Genomic DNA, 24326 nt, shown 5'->3' on the forward strand with positions numbered 1-24326 from the left:
TGTCTGAAACTACAAGCAAACCTTGAGACACAGCTATATTTTTCAATTTTGCACTTCTTAGAATTTGTCAATGCAGTTCTCCAGCCCAGTAATGTGTACAAAAATGCATATACTAGGGTAAAGTATTCATAAACCCACATAGTGAATTATATTAGGCAGATTCGTTTGCGAAAAGTGCGTATATTTGGTAAAATTGCATACAAAAAAAAGTGACCACTGGGAGAAATTTGCACTAAAATGCTGATGAATTTTCAGAGGCCATGGCTAGGTTTCTCCATACGAATAAGAGCACGATTGCAGACCGCATGAAATTGGGTAGGAAAAAACGGTTTTCTAACACTAGGGCTGGCACAACATCCAATGAAGCTGCGTGTTGGAAGAATTGGGACGAACAAAAAGAAGTCATTCATATAGTGCATTGTTAAACTATGGAACTCACTCCCACAAGAGACAGTGATGGCCACTAGCTTGGATGGCTGGAGGATAAGGCTGTTGATGGTCTATGTTCTACCTCCACTGCCAGAGACAGTATGTTTCTGAATGCCAGTTGCTGGAAATCACAAGTGGAGAGAGGGCTGTTGCAGTCAGGTCCTGCTTTCAGGCTCCCCACAGGTCTTCAGTTGGTCACTGTGAGAACAGGATGCTGAAATAGATGGGCCAATGGCCTGATCCAGCAGCATTCATCTTGTGAACACTGCATCTCTCCGTTGCTGTGCACCTTAAAACCTACAATCACAGTACACATCATAATCTTACCTTTCCTAGAAGCCCATCTCAACCCTCTCTCCTTCTCATTAAGTGTGGACAAAGTTCCTGCGAGCCATGCCTTTAAAAATCCAGAAAACAATCACTATTCCCCTCCATGTTCCTTCTTATTAAAAGTAAATACAGAGACCTGAAGCGTTTTACCTTTCTGGGTTATTAATCTTGGCAAGTAAAGTGAAATTTAATTGTCTTCCTCCTGCTTGAATACTTTGCCTTCCTAAATATTTTTTAGCACTTCCAAACTTGAGCCACTAGGGGCCGCAGCTATTTGTTCAGCGTCTAGAAACAGAGAAATCTACTGTTTGTTCAGCGTTTGAGTCTCATACAGCTGGGGGGGGGGAGGGTAATGCATGCATAGCTTTGAATATTGCGGACAAATTTAGGAGGGAGCTGCTGCCTTTATGTCGCGCCTGGAAATGGGGTGCTTTTTGTCTGACCCAGCAAGTCTCTCCTTACATTCCCTTAACTAGGTCTAGCACAGTTACATCCAGCAGAACAGCTTTAACTCTCTTTGAGGAATGTGCTTCTGTCAAATCTGCTTCGGATTCTGTTGGAGGGGCACACGTCCAGAACACATATTCTGTCTCTCTGTACAAGTTCACTAGGTTTATATTCAGGCTGCAGTGGTACCTAATATTGAAGAAGCTCAAAATAGGCTACTGCCCTGAGACTGGGAAATGGGTTAGTGATTCGCTGGAAGAAGCGGCAAGGGAGAGAGGGTGGTTTACATATGTTGACTAACGAGGAGTGCTTTTCAAGAAATTTGGCAGTACTTTCTAGATTTTGGGAGATTAGAAAGAACTGGTTCTTTTTGTGCCTTCGGTAATCTGGCTTGAGAATACTGCCTGTTCTGCTCCCCTATTCCTTCCCCTTAAAGAATTTATCCCCTCTGTTTATCCTAACCTAATATTGTTCCTGCTTCAAGGGAGTGAGTTGGGGAAATGAGGAATGTTTCAGCTTCATGCTGAGATTGGGATTTGTTGATGGCTATCTTACCTGTTGAGCCAGTGTGATGGGACGCTGGTGGTGCTGTGGGTTAAACCACAGAGCCTAGGACTTGCCGATCAGAAGGTTGGTGGTTCAAATCCCTGTGACAGGGTGAGCTCCCGTTGCTCGGTCCCTGCTCCTGCCAACCTAGCAGTTCGAAAGTACATCAAAGTGCAAGTAGATAAATAGGTACCACTCCGGCGGGAAGGTAAATGGCATTTCCATGCACTGATCTGGTTCTCCAGAAGCGGCTTAGTCATGCTGGCCACAAGACCCGGAAGCTGTACGCTGGCTCCCTCAGCCAATAAAGCGAGATGAGTGCCGCAACCCCAGAGTTGGCCACGACTGGACCTAATGGTCAGGGGTCCCTTTACCTTTACCTTACCTGTTGAGCCAGTGTGATATAGCAGAGTAGAGCAGCCTTCCACCAAATTGATGCACACCAGAAGTTGCCAGTCCATCAACCCTGACCATTTGCTATCCTGACTGGGGCTGATGGGAGTTGGAGTCCAGCTCAACAGCATATGAAGTTTGGGGAAGGCTGTGTTAGAATACTGGACTAGGATTGAAGCGATCTAGGTTAATGTCTTGACTCAGCCATGAAGCTCACTGGGCAACCCTTGGCCAGTCTGCCTCTCTCTGTCTCGACTTCATGGGGTTGTTGTGAGCATAAATGGGCAGGGGTGTGTGTTACTGTGCAAACCACCTTGAGGTCCTGGGAGAAAGGGTTGAATAAAATAATTTTAATACAGGACAAGTTTTCTCAATGTATCGAAGTTGTGCTATTGAGGGATTTTTTTAACACATTGTTTTTTCATTAGCAAACCAAACCAAGCACAGATATACTGTGGCCCTGACCTGATGAGGAAGCCATGCTTTTTGCTCCAGAAACCCTTAATAAGCATGGAAGAAAAGGCACTTTGCACATGCCCAGGAACACTGTAATTCTTTTATTTTATTTTCTACTGAACATGACTCCATCATTCAGCTGAGATTTCAGAACTGAGCCATTGTTAAGCCACACCTTATCCTCTATGGTTGTCTAATGTTACACAGCTGGAGTCAAGCAAAATTGCGATTCTCATGAGAGAGCTTCTTATCTTAATTCTGTCTGCACTGAGAAGAGAACTTCTATTCCTTAAATCTCTCATAATGAAAGTGGAAGAGAGAAGGGGAGACATACTCTTTTTGAGATCGTCTACCATTGTGTTGATTGGGTCTTCCAGTGGGAACATGTTTTTTTTAATATAGCATCTCATCTGGATGGAATCGCATACAGACCGCATCTCGTCCACCTGATTGATGGTTTCCTGAATCTCGTGTTGCAAAGCAATCTGGGGAGCACAGCTTCCTCTGGAGAGGCAGCCAATTTTTTTCATTATTCTTAAATGGGATTACGTAAGAATCCTTCTCTGAAACTGCTGTCTGCTGCCCAGTGGGTTAATGTTTCATGTCCACTTCTCTTAGATCATTTTTCCACAATCTGTGTATTGCAAGTTAGCCAGGTGCTGAGGTTTCTTTTGTTGTTGTTGTTGTTATGGTCCCTCTGGACAAATGGTCTTTTTAGAACTGTTTCCCCAACCGGGAGGTTGCTGGTAAAGACTGAGTCTTTTGTATATAGTGCAGCCTCTCCCCTATGGAGAAGGCACCACAGAGAAGAGACGTTGGCTAAACAAGCATTCATTTCCATTATTCATTTGGCTTATTTCCATGGTTGCATCTGTTCTTCTCTGCTCTTTGTGGCTACGATACAACTTCAAGCCCACATGTACGATAGCGATCTGGATGAACTAATTCTATCAGACTTTCATCTAGGACAAACTGTAGAGATAACAACACTCTTCTGTGTGACCTGACACTTGGAAATGAGTCACTGGGTTGCAGTTCTATCAGAACAAATATATATTTAAATGGCAATTGTTTCCTTCTTCAAACTAAGAAATTCACTTAGGACTCCTTCAGATGACCTATTTGTTGGATTTTTTTTCATGATTTGCTTGCACAAAGCTTTTGCTGGGGTTAGATTATTTCAGGTCTTTAGTGAGCATCCATTCTGATCTGTTGGTGGGATGATTTTAGATCTTCCTAATAATCATTTTTCTATCCCACACTTCTCAATGTGTTTCCCCATCACCTTTCTAACCATGAAAAGTCTGTTTCTTTCTCAAAGTGGATTTCCTACGCTAGGGCGACAGAGTGCTTCAACTAACATTTTAACTCAAAAGTATTTTGATCTGCAATGTGTGCTTAAGCAGTTTCTCATCGCACAATTATTAAAATGTGTATTTTCCTTTTGATAGCCCACACCTAAATTTCTCAATATGCACTAGAATCCCTCCCACAAAATACTGACACTCTGGAAGCACTAACTTCCTTAAGATGAGGTTTTATGCTTAATAGAGAGATGGTGCAAGGCAGCAATCTTATCCTTACTTACTTGAAAACAACGGGACTCACTACTGAGTGGACTTGTATAGGATTGCCCTGTTAAATGAGTGTGAAACAACTCCCCTCATTGAAGTTAAGCACTTAAAGCACAATCCTTTATGTCTACACAGCAGGAAATCCTGGAGCTATAATCCTGACAACATTATTATTATACCCCATATTGCAGATCTGGGGTCTGAGTCTGAGACAGTTGCTTGTCTAAGTCTACCTTGTGAATTCAGAGAGCAGGTTGAGATTCAAACTGAGGACTTCCTGGCAGCAATGGGGACTCTGCGGCCCTCCAGATTGTGTAAGACTCCAGCTTTTATCCGCTGCAGCCAACATGGCTGATGGTCAAGAATGATGGGAGCTGGAGTCCAAGAACATCTGCAGGACCACAGTTTTCCACCTCTCTCCTATGGGAACGGGTTGTAAGATGCACACTCTTCCCTCACCCCCCCCCCCAGCTTCTCTCCTTGCATTTGGCAGTTCTGAGTGACCGCTAGCCTGGTAGATGGAAGCTGTTGTCTTCTCTGTTACACACCATGTCAGAAATATAACCACAAGGATGAAGGCTGCATACACAACATACCTTCAAAGCACATGACTTCCCCCAAAGAATCCTGGAAACTGTAGTAAGTTAAGGGTGCTAGGAATTGCAGCTATGTGGGGAGTGAACTACATTTCCCAGCATACTTGGAATGGACTTTAAATGGGTTCCAACTGTTATGTACTGAAGTTCTCACCCTGGGCCAGCAGGGGGACTCTGTAGATAGTTATGCAAATGAAGAATCGAAAGTGACGTTCAGTGATTGGATGGATACTGCAGATAGTTAGGCAAATGAAGGCTCGAAAGTGACGTTCAGTGATTGGATAGTTTTAGAAAGTTGTTACAGTAACGTGGTACTGGAGCTCTATATAAGCAGGTTGACTGAGCCCTTCAGTTCAGTTCTGTCCTGGCCTGTGAATAAACAACAGCTGTTTGAAGCTGTGTCGTCTGATATGTTCACCCACAACTTAACACCAACTACAGATGCAGCGAGAAGACACATTGCCACTGAAACGCCCGTCTACAAATTTCAAACATGTGCTAAATATCACTGGAACTTCTTAACAGGGGTAATAAATACACAATTGAGGAATAGAGGATGGTGGTCCTTCCTATCAGCACATTTTAGCCATGAAGCAGTGATCCCAACTGCAAGCTTCGGGTCAACACAGCTGTCCTGCTTTCTAAAATAAATAAATATTAGCAGAAACCTCAGAGGAAATAAAAACTGGACGAGGATCAGTTCCTAATCTATCTTGCCCAAGGCTGCAAAGCTAAAAATAGATTCACTTATAGATTTGGGAAAATGAGGCTCTTTATCCATATTGAATCGGGAAATAAAAATAGCTTCTTCCTCTCTCCTAGGGCACACTTATTCTCCCGGCAATGCTAAAGACTGACCAAGGTCTCTGTAAACTAGACAATGATTCTTGCATTTGCTGTAACAAAGGTAGGGCTACTGTTGCACAAGGAGGCCACTCTTTTCAGAGAGACTAGATTGGTTCAGAAAGAGGACTGCTGAAATATTCAGCCTTTAAAAATAAACATTGCACCAAAGCCAAAGGAACTGCAGACTTCTTTAGCTGCTCAGGGATATAGACATTTCCCCCCAAAATAAAAAATAAAAACGGAACTGCACAGTTAGGTCCATAACTGGGGAAATATTTTGGAATTGTCGCTAAGCTAGTATAGCGGTTGGGAAGGAGCTACAGGAAGTTGGGTCTAAATATAGCTAGGGAGCGGAGCACTTAAATCTGAAGCTTGCATTTTGCCCTTAATTTATTTTCCTATCTGAAAAACTGCAAATCAGCAGACGCCCCCCCCCCCAGCTTTCTACTGCCTTTGCATTTCACTATGTTTGTATTTGCAAACATAGCGCTGGCTTATGATTGTAGGGCAGATGCAACACACTCGCTTTACTGCCAGTAATTATTTATCAGATACAGTGTTTATAAGCAACCATTCAAAGTTCACAATAACATTACACACACAGTTTTCACATTAAATAACCTAAAAGCTTTCTGGGTTATGGAACGGGCCTTCTGGAATCACATGGATTTTTAGGCAATTTCCTAAACCCCCCCCCATTACACAAATTGACCTTTATACAGCCCTTCTTGGGGTTTATGAGATGCAAGGTTATCTCGAGGTCACATCATCCTTGGATAGAGAATGGAATTAAGATTAATTTTGTTATCCCTGCAACATGCCTCTGCCTCTACCACTCCCACCCCCATTTCATATCATTTGGGAGGGAAGTCTGTTTAAGATGAGCAAAAACAGAGGAGGCAAAATCTTGATAGATTTTACTTCTCTCCACAGATAAATAGTCTTGCGGCAAACTATTTTGATATACCAGAAAAGGTGGGAGAAGGATATTAAAAATTGAGCATGGCACAACTTTAGATCATCATGCTTTGATTAACAAGATCTTTGGTGTCAGCAGAGCTGACATTATTTGTTTAAATAGAATAAAAAATCTGTGAGTGATTAGAGAACTGGGAGGCGAGAAGGGATGTATTAGTTTTGATTGCTACAAATAATAATCCAAATTGGAGTAATTTGAAGATCAGTAAGGCAAAATATTTTATTAAATTGGTGTGCATCTGGTTTGTATTGTGTATTTGGCCAAAATTCATAATGGGCCTCTTTCACTTTATAATCAGTTTTCCTGTTTGTGAGGCACATTGTAGTGAGTAGGTAAAAGAACTCTCTAAATCATGACATTAAAAAATCAGTAGAAACTTGAAATGGGGTTTTAGGAATAGGACTACTACTTGATATTTGATGTTTTAGCCCTTTCTCAATTAATTCACACACATATTGACATTATTTCTTTAATTATTAAAGAGGCAGCGCTAATTAAAAATAACATCCATCTGTCTTGATTGCTCTTTTTTGGTTTTCTCAAGATGACCCACTAACGGCAGTTTTTTGAAGGGAGGGACTAATTTATCTAGTTTATGGACACTGTGCTTTAATTTTTGCTTTCTGGCAAATTTAAATTTAATATGTTTAAAAGGCAGGTGGTGATCAGCTAAAAACCACTCTGGTGACATAACTGAAAAGTATTTGCCATGCATTTACCAGACGTATTACATAAATATGCAGCAGTCAGTAATTGCTTAATAATCTTTACAGAATTAAAGTGTTAGTTAATGACACATTACATACTGCAACGACAGCATATGCGTTCAGTCTGACAGGCTGCTTATAAAATGATGAGCATTTGTCAAAAGTGGTAATTACTTAAAGGGCACACTATAAACCGAACTTTATTGTACACGGTCCTTCGAAAAAACTGGTGTTTCACAAGAGGGCAAGAAAAGAAGGGGCTGCAGGCAAGGAGAAAAGCACTTCACCAACATCCAACCAGTGTTTCAAGAATTATAAGAAGGAACTGCTTATAATTATAAGGGAGGAACTCATAGAAAGGAGACACATCAAGGGGACACAACAAGGAAAAGATAGAATGGAGAGGCAGGGTTGAAGACCTTTCTCCCAGATTTTACAAACTAACCTTTACCCAGCCCTTCTCATAGTATATGAGATGGAAGGTTATCTTGAGTTCACATCATCCTTCGATAGAGAAGGGAATTAAGATTAATTCTATTTATTTATTTGATTTATATTCCGCCCTTCCTCCCAAAGGAGCCCAGGGTGGCAGACACAGCAATAATAAGACATTAAAAAAACACACACACCTAGTTTTTTAAAATGGTTTTTTTTAAAAGCATTCTCAACCAGTAATCTCAAAGGTCGCTAGGAGCAATGTCTCCCAGCAATCAACTGCCTAGGCAAGAAGGAATGATTCGAAATTTCTCCTTAAAGTCTAGAATGGAAGTATTAGGAGATAATTTGTGAGGGCACCATCCCAAGATTTTGACTGCCTAGGGGCCTCCACGGGGTTTAATCCTGCACTGAGTACTTTCACATGGCCCATTTACCAGCCCAGCAGCTGCATTCTTCACAAGCTGCAGTCATTTCATATCACATGGGAGGAAAGTCTGTTTAAGGTAACAGAAGAGCAGAATCTTGATAGATTTCATCTCTCTTCACAGATGAACAGTCATGCAGTGACCTATTTTGATATTCCAAAAAGCGTCATTTGCAAGCAGCAGTAGGAAGACATTAAAAATTGAGTATGAGGTGATCAGCCCTTAGTTACCAAAATCTTTGATGTAAGCAGAGTTGACATTATTTGTTTAAATAAAGTTTTTTAAAAAAAACCCAAAACAAACATGGAGTGGTGAGTGACTTTCAAACCTTACTCCTAGAAATTTATTTAGGGCTTGGAAGCTTTAAGGGTCCCTAGATCAGATCAGTAATGACCAATAAGCTGGCAAAGATATCCTGATGTCTACCATAACTGATCATAAGATGAAGGTAAAGGGACCCTTGACCATTAGGTCCAGTCATGGCCGACTCTGGGGTTGCGGCGCTCATCTCGCTTTATTGGCTGAGGGAGCTGGCGTACAGCTTCCGGGTCATGTGGCCAGCATGACTAAGCCGCTTCTGGCGAACCAGAGCAGCACACGGAAATGCCGTTTACCTTCCCGCCGGAGTGGTACCTATTGATCTACTTGCACTTTGAGGTGCTTTCAGTCTGCTAGGTTGGCAGGAGCAGGGACTGAGCAATGGGAGCTCACCCCGTCGCGGGGATTCAAACCGCCAACCTTCTGATCGGCAAGTCCTAGGCTCTGTGGTTTAACCCACAGCGCCACTCACGTCCCTATAACTGATCATACACATTCAGTAAAATGAAACTATGGTTCATGTGGGCTAAAGTGATTTTAATTAAGTAGGTTGGCATTGCATTGCTCTTTAGCTAGTGTGGTGGTGTGGATGGGAAGAGAAGCTTTAGTGCTTTTGACCAGCTCCAGTCCTGATCAGAATCAAACGCCACTCTGCTGTGATTTGCCTGGGAAGGAAAGCTCCCATTGGCTCCCATGCAAACCTCCCTCCCATTGCAAATAGCAAGCATGGAGGGGTGTGTGTGAGTCTGGTGAGGGGGCAGGGGGGTTATATGACCTCTGTAATGTCATGGTCCAAGTTTGCACACCCCCACCAAATGCTAACTATTTGCTAAACAAAAACCAGTTACGCAGCCCAAACATGTCTTGTTTAGACCACAGTTAGCAAAGTATAATCCAGAGGTCAAAAAGTCTCTGCCAGCTCCCCTGGGTGAGTATTGTCCCTGAATGTTTCTCATGCAACTTCTCTGTAGGAAGTTTACTTCGTTGGCATTTAAAGGCAAACTTACCTAATTCACAATTTCTGAAACAAGATGTGAGCCCGAAACACAGCCATTCTTTGAAATTTGCACTGTTAATTTATGAATAAATTCCCACAGAAAAAGCACTCTCTGTAAGGGGAAGAACTACAGTTCCCATGATTCTCTGGCATATTGCTGGAAGTTCTGGTGCACCCATAGAGCCCCAACCTCTGTTCCAGTAGAGGAGAGCACATCTGAATCTTGTGGCTGACATTGTGACACAGTCCCCCCCCCCTTTTATTCCATCGAGAAACTATTTCGACTGTGCTGTTCATTTACAAGCTGAAAGCAAGCCTCTAATATTTTGAAAAGGGCAGATCAAAATTCAGCTTACTGAGGCAGAACGTGGGGTTTCCTCAATGTGTCTCCAATTATGAGCCCTGACACTGGACATTTCACAACAGATATGTCAATGAAAAGAGGCATGAGCTTTGCGAAAATGCCGGAGGGTATTCTCCCTCGGGCTTGAAGCTGTCAATCCTTTTCTTGAAGGCCCAGCTCAGAAGCACCTGCAAGATTGACAGAGAGGAGGAGAGGGGTGAAATTAGATGTCATAAGGGGAAACCAGCTGGTCTCTAGTCAGTTTGCTGCGCAGCTGCCATCTTAACCTTCACAGTCAATGTCTGTGTATTTAAGCCAATCAGTTAAGCAGAAATTTGAAAATTATCCTTAAGTTCTCTGAATTTCTTCCCTTGCCATTTTCTCAGAAATTGCACACATGTTGTAACAATTTGCAGCATTAGGGAGAAGAAAATCCAGGCATGATGGTAAATTGGGACATTTGTAGATTAGTTTTTCATTTACCCTTTAGCTGTGTACACACTATACCTTTAAAACAGCAAACACAAATTTGGGTTATTGAAGGAGAACTCCATTTGGCTGACCAAATCTGGCCAGCTTTATACCCTAAATAGAAGGGCATATTCTTGACATGGAGCACATGTAGAGAAGACACTGAATGTGAGAAACATCTGTCGGAGGGAAGGCCGCCAATATTTGTAGATATATATGTGATCTCCTGCCAAGTTCTTAGACGGTGCCAATTGACAGCTATTAATTAACTTCAGTCGATCTTCACTGATTTATGCCAGTTAATATGATTTGCTCTTTGGCTGAACAGTTTCGGACTATGTTTTCTTTTCTTCTGCAAAGGTAGAAGAAGCCACTGTTGCGACATTCCTAATCTCAAGAAACTAGCCCTTGATCACTGAAAATATAGTCATCATGCATTTTGCCATTGATAGAATATTTATGCCTCAGGTAACCACTGAACAAAAATGAGTGTTAAGAGTTGAACTGTGTATTGTGTCTTTCAGTAAGACTTAGAGAGAAATCCTATGCCTGGCTACTCAGAAGGAAGTCCTATTGGATTCAGTGACACTTACTCCCAGGTGTTTTGGCAGCAGAGGATCAATGGGATGCCTCTTAATCTACTCTAGCATGGATCTGACACAGTTAATTTCCAGAAGCTTCCACTCTAAACCCCCACTGCCCTGGTTGCAGTAAGCTGGTAGGGTTTAAGAAATGGCGGCAGCTCTGCCATAGAATCTCCCCTTTCTCAACATAAGATTTCTTTGTTAAATTCTTAACTAATACAAAGGGATGGTAGTTGTCAAGTACGTTTAAAAGAATCTGAAGATGTTTTATTGGAGACTTTGACTCCAGTGTTATGGCTCTTGAGCAGTGTAGTCTTCCTACAGACGACTTGAAAATTGCTGAGGGCCTTGGCCGGCCACTTAATGATTTTCCCATCTGTTGTAGCAAATACAATGTGCTGTGCAGGCTGCAGTATAACTTTTAATTGTATTTCTAATGCTGATTTTATTTTATTATATATTGTGCTTTAGTGTGTTATAATTTGAATTCCATAGAATTCAAAATGTAATGCAATAAAATACTCTTTTCAGGAGGGACTTTGAAGCTATGTAGCAGGAAGGAATCATCACGTTAAGTGGCTACTGAAACATCACCAATAAAAGAGAAAAGGGGTCTCACACACAAAAACAGAAGAGGATACAGATTTCCATTAAATTTGCATATGCTAATTTTTATTTTTATTTTTGTAATTTATATAGAAATACCACACCTCTGGGCAAAGTGTGATCCATTGACGGCTCTGCCCAGGTACTGACAACTCCAAGGCCCCTGTTCTCCCTCGTTATGGTTTGGGGGTCTCCTGTTTGGACAACCCTTCAGATAGCTCTTCAAATTAGAAGTCTGTCCTCTGTAAAGGAAGACACATGGCCATCCTATTCATAGCAACTCTGAGCATCTGTTTGTAATAGCAGGAGGAAAGAGGGATGGTTTCCATGAAGTGTTTTGTACTCAGGTAAAGATACCCAAGTAGCAGGCTGTGCCAGATTTCTTCTTACCTCTCTCATCCTTTTACAGAGTCCTAATTGCAAGCACCTGTCCTTTCTTTCATTCAGAAATAAATGGTCCAGCTGGCAAAGGTACAGAGATAATGGATGTACAGAGAGATCAGCTGGCGTTCCAGAGCCAAGGAGTGCTCTGTGCTGCAGTATATGAATGACAAAAATAAATCCAGACGACTTAATACAAAATACACATGCTCTGTCTTTGACTCTGTTCTGAAGTCTAAGGGATTTTCCCCCTAACTGAAGAACGTTTGGAGCACAATTCCTTGCTGGTGCAGAGCCTTCTGCTGGAAAGAACAGTCTAAGGCTCTATTCCAGAAGTCAATGAGGTGCCCTCTGAATGTTATGAACTCAAAGTCCCATCAGCCGCACCCCTCATGACCAATGTTCAGGGATGATGGGAACTGGAGTCCAAAATCTGTGGAGGACACTTCACACAGCATTTGCCTGTCAGATAAATGGGTTGCCCCACATCTCAGTGCTTTCTTCAGGACAGTGCCTACTTGTGTATAGGTGGTACACATGCAGCTTCATTCCTCAGCGAATGGACTGGCTGACCATTTTGCCATACCATTGCTAGGACTTAATGTAGTTGCTAGGCAACCATCAGGTTTGGCGACCAAGGATCACACACACACACACACACACAAAGGTGATGGTTGGTTGGTGAAGGACCCTGAGTAAGAGGCAGGGAAGGGAAGATCTCCCAGGTGAGAGCTGGGAGGGTCCACCTCTTTCTGTGTAAGACAAAGGTTAGGAGCTACCTTTGACACAGGACTCTGAATTCTATTTTCTCTTCATCTTTCTGTCTAGATTAGTTTTTTATTTTTTACTAATACTATTTTTTACTGTATTATGAAAAAGCTTTAATAAAATCTTATTAAAAAAGAAGAAAACCAAGAAGTATCGCCAGGTCAACAAGTGGAGGAAAAGATATGGGGTTCTCAATGGAGTCACATATGGGAAAGAATCAAGGTCCTCACTTACCCTAAATCAGGGGTGGCCAACTCCCAAGAGACTGCAATCTACCTCATAGAGTTAAAAACTGGCAGTGATCTACCCCCTTTTTTGGGGTTCAGGTAAAAGTTGTTCTTTTTTTTAGGAAGGAAAGCCCTGTTTTGGGGGGGGTGCAGGCCAACACCGTTAAACTTTTTCTAGGGGAGCCAAAGTTGTTGAGCTTGTTTGGGGGGGGAGCCAGTGATCTACCAGTGATGTACCACAGACATCAAGTGATCTACTGGTAGATCATGATCTGCTTGTTGAATGTGCCTGCCCTAAATTATTGGTCCTGGTGTCCGAGTTATTGAGGAGGGCAGAAATCAAGTCCCTCCTCCTCCTAACCAGGCTTGCTTATTGATTTGGAATATTTATAAAGTGCTAAGCATTACAACATACCACAGCGGTGTCAGTTAAGAAAAAAAATACAAGACATATAAGCTGATACAAACAGTTCTCCAAAGAGAAATCAGATACTGCCTGCTCGGGTGGAGAGGCTTCCCCTTCTTTCTTACTTACTTCCTAACTGCAACCAGCAGCCAGTTATGGTCAAATAGCACACCTGGAAGAACAGTGTCTCTTCTGTCATGAGCGCTCTTGGCTTTCCATCTTTCTCTTCTTCCAAGCTGGTTCCTACATTTTGAAGGGCAGTGGGGAAACCCGAACCACCCTTTGCACCTTTGGACTGGCTATGCATCAGAAAATCCAAATGTTCTAAGTGACACAGAGTCCAAATTGAAAACTCACAGAAATTGCATGACCTCCCTCAAGCAAAGTGCAAGGAAACCCTCTGGGTCACCATTCATCTAAAAATGTGTTTTCTGTCAAGTCCAAATCCCGCCCCTGCTTCCCCAGCTCTGAAGCTGCCAAAGTGCTTTGTATCCTGGGCTAGATTGGAAAACGCGCTTTATCTGTTCACTTGCAACCGAGATCTGCTAGTGAGAACACACTGTATGTGGTAGTTGTTTTGTGACTGGGACATCTGGTATCGCTGCTTCAGGTAGCCGGCTGTGCCAAGTTTTCCCCCCTTACATCTCCACAGTCTCATCCTTTTATAATCAGAAACATCTGTCTTCTCTTTCATTCAGAAATAAATGGTCCAACTGGCAAAGAAGCAGAGGTAACAGATAAACAGAGAAGTAGATGGCTGGGCGGGGGGGGGGATTATAGATCCAGGAGGTGCTCTGTGCTTCAGTATATTTGTCAAAAAGACAAATCGCTTACCATTTATTTACTAGCAACAAGTAGGAATGTTTTGCCTTATTAATGTTGCATACCTTGACAGGGATCACGGTTCACGTTGCTCTGATGTGCCCGCGTGAAACATAGTGGGAAAGTTAACATCCCATATGCACACTGTGCTTACAGCGCTGAAAGTTTAGGGGGCTGGATCAGTCTGTCAAATTGTGTCACAGAAAAGGCTAGTGTGAACTGGGAGGCACACAATGGAAGGCAAGTAATCATCTAGACCAAGCTTCTTCTTCCTCTTCTTCTTCTTCTTCTTTAAAATAAATTATTATTTATACCCCATCCATCTGCCTGGGTTTCCCCAGCCACTCAGGGCAGCTTCCAACAAAATATTAAAAATACAATAAAACATCAGACATTAAAAACTCCCCTAAACAGGGCTGCCTTCAGATGTCTTCTACACGTCAGATAGTTGTTCATTTCCTTGACATCTGATGGGAGGGCGTTCCACAGGGCAGGTGCCACTACTGAGAAGGCCCTCTGCCTGGTTCCCTGTAGCATTGCTTCTCGCAGGGAGGGAACCGTCAGAAGGCCCTCAGAGCTGGATGATGGGGTTGGAGATGCTCCTTCAGGTATACTGGACCGAGGCCGTTTAGGGCTTTAAAGGTCAGCACCAACACTTTGAATTGTCCCCAGAAACATACTGGGAGCCAATGTAGGTCTTTCAGGACTGGTGTTGTGTGCTCTCGGCAGCCGCTCCCAGTCACCAGTCCAGCTGCCGCATTCTGGATTAGTTGTAGTTTCTGGGTCACCTTCAAAGGTAGCCCCATGTAGAGTGCATTGCAGTAGTCCAAATAAGAATAAGAATGCAGCCACGACCATGGCTGCCAGCTCTCTTTGTTTACTACTAAGGCCCCATCTGCACTATCAGTTTAAAGCAGCATCATACCACTTTACACTATCATGGCTTCACTCCCAGAGAATCATGGGACGTGTAGTTTGTTAAGGGTGCAAATAGTTGTTAGGAGTCCCTTGTTCCCTTACAGAAATACAATTTTCAGAGGAGTTTCATGTCCTTTTCTCAAATGGGGCTTCAGTCCACATTAGCTTTCCTCTGTGTTGTCATGTATCCGCACATACGTGCCAACTCCTAGGGTCCTCCAAACTCTCATTGGCCCCCCAAATAAAAATTGAGGGGGCCGGGTACCCCCCAAAGTTGATGGGCATTGCTGGCTTTCTTTCTTTTCCACGTTTGAACTTCATTTCCCAACAAGCCCTGCAAAAGAACTTGTAAAGGGGTTGCTGGATAGCAAGGGAAGCTGGATTGGCCAGAAACCTCTGACATTATTCCTTACAGCCCTTGTGATGGGAGCTTGAAGGGTTCAAGCCATGGGTAGGCAAACTAAGGCCCGGGGGCCAGATCCGGCCCAATCGCCTTCTAAATCCGGCCTGCAGATGGTCCGGGAATCAGCATGTTTTTATATGAGTAGAATGTGCCCTTTTATTTAAAATGCATCTCTGGGTTATTTGTGGGGCATAGGAATTTATTTATTTTCAAAAGATAGTCTGGCCCCCCACAAGGTCTGAGGGACAGTGGACTGGCCCCCTGTTGAAAAAGTTTGCTGACCCCTGGTTCAAGCTATCTGACTTTTAGAAGACATCTGAAGGCAGCCCTGTTTAGGGAAGTTTTTAATGTTTGATGTTTTATTGTGTTCTTACTATTCTGCTGAGAGCTGCCCAGAGTGGCTGGGGAAACCCAGTCAGATGGGTGGGGTATGATAATGACCGCTCCCCGCTTAAAATGGGGGGCGCCCTTTGCGTGGACGCGTGCAGCCCCTAGATCTGGAGCGGCTCCAACAGCATAGGCTTGGCTTTGCCTTCCCTCAGGTGGGATGCCTGGAGGTCTCCGCCTACCTCAGTCAGTCGTCCAATCCCACCTGGGGGAAGCGTTGCCAAGGTGACCAGGCCAGGTAGGGGAGGGATTACCTGCCCACACAATAGAGGGAGGATCTTACCTGGGAATCCTCACTTGGCTCCAGAGCTTCTCCCACCCTACCCACCCTCAGTTAATGTCTTATTTTACAGGTTAATTTTTCTTCACAGGTTTTGCAGGTTAACTTTTCTCCACAGGTATGCGGGCGCTGCTACGTTAAGGTCACTGTTAAAGGGCCGGAAAGGAATTTCCCTGCATTGGCAGGTTTCGCCTTTCCCGTAGCAAAACGTCACAACTTTGGCGGTATCAGGCCTTGGGCGGAATCCTTTTGTCCATCTTCCTCTTTGCGGCAGCGATACCAGGGTTCCCCGTTAAAGGGGTTTTCTGAAGGGAGGCTTTGACCGTACGCCGAAAGGTCGTCATTGCTCTCCCCTGCGGCGGCGGCGTTACGGGGGCGGCTATCTCTGCTTGAACATATGTTCTCCAGAGCCGGCCCATCCCCCCCACACACACTGGATAACCCTGATGCTCCCTAGGTCCCCGGCTGGGGACTGGGGAGGGAGAACGCCCAATGCCTGAGCCAAGGTCTACCCACATTTGAAATTTAATAAAGTTGTGGCCAATTTAATCCCATAGCATGTTGTCTTGAGTCGTTATTCCACATGACGGGGGGACCGCGCGGGATCTGGGGACTCCGCCTGTCCACGTAATAATAATAATAATATCACAGCGTTTACAATCCCAGCAAAATCCAAACCCATAAAACCAGCACATAGTTAACCACCAGAATGTCTGGCAAAATAACACTTTTAAAAGCTTTCCTTGCTTAAAACATTGAAGTAGCGTTGTTGACAAACAACCTTCCTTAGAGAGACAGTTCCACCACCAGAAATAAAAGGCCCCATTTCACCATGTAGACCATGGGTCCCTCCAGATAGGGATGGGCAAATCCATCCATTTCCATTTCTCATTTTTCTCATCTTAAATTCAGTTCTCCACATTTCTGCATCAGTTTCTTTGTGGGGTTTTTTTTTTCATGCCTTGGCCCACCACCAGTGGCTCTGCTGTGTCCGGACCCACAAACTACAGCTCCCAGCATTCTTTGTGGGAAGCTATAACGGTTTAAAGTGCCATCATAGTTCTCTAAATGTCTGGTGTGAATGTAGCCTGGGAGTCAACATTTTTTTTTCCTGGCTCATTTGATTAAATCCATTATAGGCTAACCTGTTATTCAGACATCACTTGTTTTTATAGTCAGAGCTGAAATAGAGAGAGAGAAACTGCTTCGGGGGGGGGGAGCAAATATTAATACATTGAAAACATTTCTTTCTTGATTTAAAGTAAGACAATAAAATATTACTGGATATATAATACTGCTTTAAAACTAATCTGCCTTACAACAGATGGTTGTAAAACAAGAACATTGTGCCATCATTAGCGAGCCAGCATGTTTAAACTTCTGAGTGTACAACTAATTTATCAGCTTACATTTAATAAAGGATTTAACTGAAGTCATATCTGGATCTCTTTAAGGTGGGTTTTTATCTCTGTATCCACAATTGTATGCAAACAGAAACCTCTCTCATCTATACATTCAAAAGAAAACAAACACCCGTCCACATTTAGATCTGGCTTGCTACCAAGTTTGGAGTTGGTGATTAGGAAAGCAGGTGTGTGATGAGAGATTGCTAAAGTGATTAAAGTTAGAGGATGTAAAGTAGATTTTATTGGACAGATTTTCTTTCTTTAAAGCAAAGGGCATGATCCCACCAAAATTAAATATTTTAAGCCGCATTAGATTCAAATGAGAGAATTTTAGGCTGCAGTTCAGAGTCTAGCTACTTACCAAAGATTGAGTCAATTTGAACTCAGTGGGACTAACCCCTGAGTAGACATATATAGGTATAACTTGTTAGGCATGTGCTTACTGCTTCAGTGAAATCAGTAGGCTGCAACCCTATGGAATTGGCACACATATCCTCAAACCCTATTGATTTCATTGAAAGAGGAATTAAACGCTCAACTGATGAGTGAAAACTTCACTCATTCTCCCTGCAGGGGTCTGCTTTGCCACCATGTTCCCCACAAAGAACACACTGGAGAAGCAGCCCAAAGCAGGATTGAACTCTGCTCGCCAGCTGATAAGCAGAGGGTTAAATCCTGCTCTCTGCAGGAGTCTGCTTTGCCGCCATGTTTCCTGCTGATGCAGGGCCAGATTTAGGTTTGATGAGGCCCTCAGCTACCGAAGGTAATGGGGCCCTTTATATGTCCAGCTGTCCTTTGTCAACCACAAATTGCCGCTATTTTTTGCGTTGAATATATGCTATATGGACCTAACAGGTATCTAAAGCCATTTGCACATAACAAAATATGTACGGTATTTTATCAAAGTAATTGTTGAACTGAAATACAGTTAAGAAGAAGTATATTAATAGTGAAATAATTATTAAGCTCTAACTTAAGTTTTTTCTCCCCTTTGAATTTTTTGGGGGTCCCCAAGAGAGTGGGAATCTAAGCTATAGCTTGTTTAGCTTATACGTAAATCCAGCACTTTGGTGGACAGGCAGGTGTGGTTTAGGGAAAATGTCCTTGCAGGTCAAATAAGACTTGCAGCAGGCCATTAGTCGGAGTATCCTCACCCCCGGCATTCCCCATTGAGCATAGCAGAACTTACTTCTGAGTAAACGTGCACAGGACTAGGCTGTTAAAAGTGCCTTGACAGTGCCAGAAATAATGTTCAGAAATAGTACTGAGGGGGGTGGGATTTTTACTGCCCCATAAAATCAGAATCTGGCACAGATATTTTCTGGAGAGGCTTTTTACAATATGTGATGTTAAACAGAAACTCATTTGGTGGCTTGAGTTTATCATACAGATATAGGTAATCTCAGTGTATATTTAGGAAGACCTTGATGGGCATTCAATAATATTAGGCTTAATACAAAGCTTTTTTGTTGTTTGTTTGAATTACATATGCAAGTATAGTTGGATGTGAATAATAATAAATCAAACCAGATCATTCTCAGGCATATCCAGTATCCTGAAGAAACAACAGAGCCAATTATCTGATAGTGTTACATGGTTGTCTTCTGGGCTGTTATATTGTGAGAGAGGCATGAAATCCCTGAGGATACTTTGAGTCCCTCTTACATTCTTGTTAGAAAGCCGAGAATCACAGCTTTGGTGCTGCTGCTGCTGCTTCCTTTTTTTTTTTTTTTTAGCAAGTCTCTAGTCCACATTGTTGCAAGGAGAGCATGGAAGTGTGATAGCAGAGTGCTAAAAAGATATCTAAAATATTCAGAAGGTAGGTGGCTGTGATAGACCTATGCCTAGAATTAGTGCCTTTTCAAATCGCAGTGATTCATAAGGTGGCAGGCCTGGTTCAGAATTATTCCCAATCGCCAATCCTGGTTTGGAGATTGGAAGAGTACCACGAGGCTGATGTTCTGTTTCCTTTCTCCTCCACCCTCTTTTCAGGAAGGGGTTTGCTGATTTCTGGGTCTTGACAGGAAGTGTGGCAATGAGAAACAGGATGTCCCTGTTTTCATCAGAGAAATGTTGGAGGGTATGGAAGCTATGGATAGAACTTCCTCTTGCTTGCCTTCAATGGCTCCTTCCTGCAGGCCACACTTAGGAGTGATACTCCTGTGAAGAGACCCTGGCCCACCTCTGAGTAGTGTAGGACTGTTTTGTTTTTTTATTAAAAAAAAAAGTTTGGAAACACATGGAAAAAATGAAAACTTTGGCCAACGCGCCAAGTTTAAGTAGGGTAAGAATCAATCTAATCCCAAAAGTTTGGAGAATTCTTTTTCCTGCCTATGATGTTTTCAGGAGGGTTGTTTTGTGACTCCTTTCCTATCAACTGCTTTCTGCTGTGCTGGCCTTGCTCCTTGCATACTATAAACCTAAGGTTGATCTGCAAAGATGCCTTGATCCTTACAGGAAGTCCTTACATCTGACCAAGTCTTGGAGCACAGCTGCTTCATTAGGTGGGGCTGGACAAGGGAAGTTGTCCTTCGTGCATCCGCTATTTTGCAAATAAGTTTTGTGTGACCCAGATAATGATCTATCACAGCTGCAAACCATGGCATCGAGACAGAGTTCAAGCCTGGGCGGGGCTATCTGGTAGTTATCCAAAAGGCTCAAATACAAGTGGGTGGGTGAAATAATATTTACACTCACAGTAACCCTTTAGAAATGTAAAAAAAGTTTCCCTAAGTCCCTCAGGTTTAGACAGAGAACCTAAACTGTTAATACTGCCAAGAGCTTCTCGTTCAAATTTTTATGTTATTTTTTCCTATCAAGCTTCACTGCTACAGCTCCTTTTGCAAAGAACAGGATTCCATCACACTTATTCATGTGGAACGGTAACAGATTTTAAAAGGTCCTACTGATATTAGCTGGGTCACATACTAGCTGTTGCTCAACAGGAATACAGGGGAAGGAGAAAAGGCCATAGCTCTTGCTTAGTGCTTTCCCCCCCAAGAAAAATAGGTGCCAGAACACACCACGAAGTTCTTACAGTAAGTCGCCAGGCGATTCAGGGCAGCCCTGAACACAGACACATTCACTGCCTGCGGAGGTGCTAAAAGCTTTGGCACACTGTCTTCCTAGCTGGTTTGGGAGACACCCCTGGTTCTGGTGCAGGTCAAATAAATGTGTCCCTGCCTCCCTCATTCTCTTAGATTCCAGTGGATGGCTAGGACAGCTTGGAAGGGCCCTAACATGTTATTTGATGTGCATGATGCTCAAGGCAGCTCACAACACATTTGTCATGATTAAAGGAAAAACTGCACTGAGCAAATCACAGTATAACACAGTGAAGTAGATTGTTTTAATTTTTGAAACAGCAACTTCGATGCAGGTTTGGAGCCAGACTCACAATGCGGCACATACTCTATGCGTCAGGTTACAATTTTCAGCAACTAAGAGATGTAAAAGACATAATTAGCTCAACAAATTCTTGTCCTACAAGAGTTAAATTTGTTCATAAATGCCAATAAAAATATATTGTTACTGATGGCGCAAGATGAGACTGTGATTAATGCGTCCTCTCAGATCAGCTGATTATATAAACAAACCGTTCACTCTTTTTTGGGGGGTGTCTTGTTTTTGTGTGTCGACATTTTTTATTTTCTATTATGGCTAGGGCCCTCAAAAGCTGGAAGTAGCCCAGGTCTCTTTGGACCTCTGAGACAGCCTGGTCCTCTGCCTCCGTCAGTCAGCAAAGTTGTCTTGGCTGGCTTTTACAAACAGGGTAATCTTAATGCTCTTGAACATTCCACTCAAAACTTTCTGGAAACACTCGTTACATTAAACCTTCCAGGCCTAAACTAATAGACAACTCCATATAGCCCTCTGGGGTTTTCCCCACACCTCAAGTTCCCTGACAGACATATCGTCATCCACCCACATGGAACGTAATCAAGATTAACTACACAACGATTATGAAGTGTTTCTTCCCCCGATGGTTACATTCAGGGAAGAAATCTCAGCAGGCTAAGTCATGACTCTAAGCATTTTAATGTTTTCTTTAAAGCAAGCTTCTCCCTTCTCCCTTTCAGTGGAAAATTCCACAGTGCACATGGTCTGTGATATGTTTAGCTATACCTTTTTAAAAAGCGAGACTAGTAATTTTGAATCAGGTCCTATTACTTTCTCACCAGGTGGCTCAATTTGGCTTCGTTCATAGTTCTGCCATTCTTGCACAACCAACCTGTACTGTCTTCTCCTCCTTGCCATTATTTCTGAACTCAATAGGATATAGGAGAGGATGAGGGTTGGACTTAGATGCAACCCAACACCATGGCCTAGAGCGACCGATACGCACAAGAACTGTCAATCCAGCCTGCTGAGGGACATTGGGACAGGTCTAAGAGGAAAGCATGAGAGGAAATCTGAACCTGGAGGATTCATAGGGGGCAACTGAATGACACAGCACACTGCAGCCCCATGTAATAAAGCCCCAGTAGATCCTTAACTTTGTTGCAAAATGCCTTGGGGAGCGGGTGATGGATGTGCAGCAAAGAAGGAATTATTAGCCCTTCTGCTGACATCAGTTTTTCTAGCAAAACTATCCACCATCCAGCTGCCTTTACACTACAGGGTTCCAGATCCATCGTTGCACTGCAACAGTGATGGGGGTAAACAAAACCAGTGGTTGTATGGAGGGGAGGTTCAGGGGGAAAGTGACTGGAAGAGGAATGATTAAACATTTCCTTCCCTCCTGTCATTTCCCCAATATAACTAACGCCTCCAAAGTATGCTTTGCAAGGGACAAAAGGATTCATTGGGGTTTCGACACACATGGCGTTGATTGTGGTGCATAGTTTAGTCTTATGAATCGTTGAAGTTCACATTTTTTCCTCATGCCCCAACCATCCTTAACTCACAGTTGTCAGCTCTCACTCCCTCTGCCCAGCCTCCCTGGCTAACCTGCCACAACAGCTGGGGATGCTTTTCTTGAAATGCTCTTTCTTCCCTTTGTAGAACTGTAAGGAAGAAAGAAAAAGGCTACCGTGCTTGAAGAAAGAAAAAGGCTACCGTGCTTGCAGTGTTGGTCTGTTTCGCTCCCTAGGCATCCCTCCTCAAAAAAAGGTCTAACGTCAATTTTCCAAAACATATGTCTTGTAAAAAGAATAAAACCCTTCAAAATAGGAAATAGAAATATTATCAGAAATTTATAAGACATCACATAAACTAATCTGTATAAAACTGTGCCCCTCAAAGGTCCATACTGCACCCCTCTGAGGTCTGCACCCTAGACAGCCACCTATTTGGCCAAATGATAGCATCAGCCCTATGTGTTTGTGGACAACAAAAGCAGAAACGGATTTTAAACTTTTGTAAGCTGTGTAGTAGTGAGTGGGGTGTGTGTGTGTGTGTGTGTGTGTGTGTGTGTGTGTGTGGAGGTAGCTGAGGAATTGTTCAAACTGATGTGCAGATAAGCCTTTGTTCTGTCATTCTGGACTGTGGTATTAACTGTCATCTGTTCACAGAAGAGGAGCATGGGATTATTGACACAGGGAGCTGCCTCTTCTAGAATTATTTTACACTAGAGGGAGAAGCAATGCCCTGGCAAAAACTATCCCTTTTTTGCATGTTCGAGGATTATTTATCTCATCGACTACACTGTAGTAAACTGATGGAAACAGGAAATAGCTCCGTGATGACTGATCATCCGATTAACGTACAAAATACCTTCTGCAGCCAGTGCTTATACACACATAGAAGTTTTATTTATGAACAAAAAATGTGTATCTTTTTTTTAAAAAAAACATGCTCCCACCCCAACACCACCGCTATATTTGGAGAAATGTAGGAGTGAAGTAAAGTATGAGCAATATAGAAACAAAAAGTCTATGGTGTTTCATATTCAATATATAATAACCTATATGCATCAGTATGGGTGAAAGGGGGCAGTGTCTCTCGTGTTTTGCATCGTATGTGGTTATTCCCAGAGCTTATTTCTTCCAGTGGGAGGGGGATAAGAAAAAGAAAGTAGGAAGGCAATGCTAGACAAAGTATGTCTGCCCCAAAAGAAGTGGGATGCCTCTAAGGTGTAACTGAAAATGCCATCACAACCCACTTGGATCATGGATTATTTGTCAGGGGTTCCAACTCATGACCAGCTTTCTAGTTCTACTGTTTTAAATAGTTGTAAAGATTCATGCACACAATAGGCACAAACACAGGCAAGCCTCTTCCTGTTAACCCACGGCATGCAGAATTACATTCACTGAATTGAAACTCCTTGCCAGGATGTAGCCTACCAAAAACAAGGTAGCCTTGGCTTTTCCCATCTGTTGTTGTTCTTCTGGTCCTGTTTCCCTTCCACCTGTTGTTGTAAAGAGCAGGACTTCAGGTAACCCAACTCGGTAGTCAATTAGTGCCCCATTTGTTATTCGCTGTCTCTGGGATGGACAACACAACATAAGATTATCCATACTTTGTGTTTTGTTTTGCTTATTATTACATTTATATGCCACATTTTCTCCAAGGATATCAAGATGGCGCACATGGTTCTTCCCCTGTTCATTTTATTTTCACAACAATCCCGTGTGGAAGTTAGCCTAAGAGACTGTGACTGGCCCAAGGTCACCCAGTCTGGTCCAAGGTCACCCATTTCATGGCCCGAGTGGTGACTTGAACCTCAGTCTCCCAGGTCATAGCTGGACACTCAACCACACCACATTGATATACTTTGCTATCTGCAGATGATATGAAGTAGTACTAAGATGCCTCTAAGAAAGAATGTGACCATAAGGAATGCATCTTCTTGTGGACTACATTTCCCATCATCCTTGACTATTGGGGCTGCTGGGAATT

This window comes from Podarcis filfolensis (assembly GCF_964270895.1).
Source record: "Podarcis filfolensis genome assembly, chromosome: 9".
NCBI classification, from domain to species: Eukaryota; Metazoa; Chordata; class Lepidosauria; order Squamata; family Lacertidae; genus Podarcis; species Podarcis filfolensis.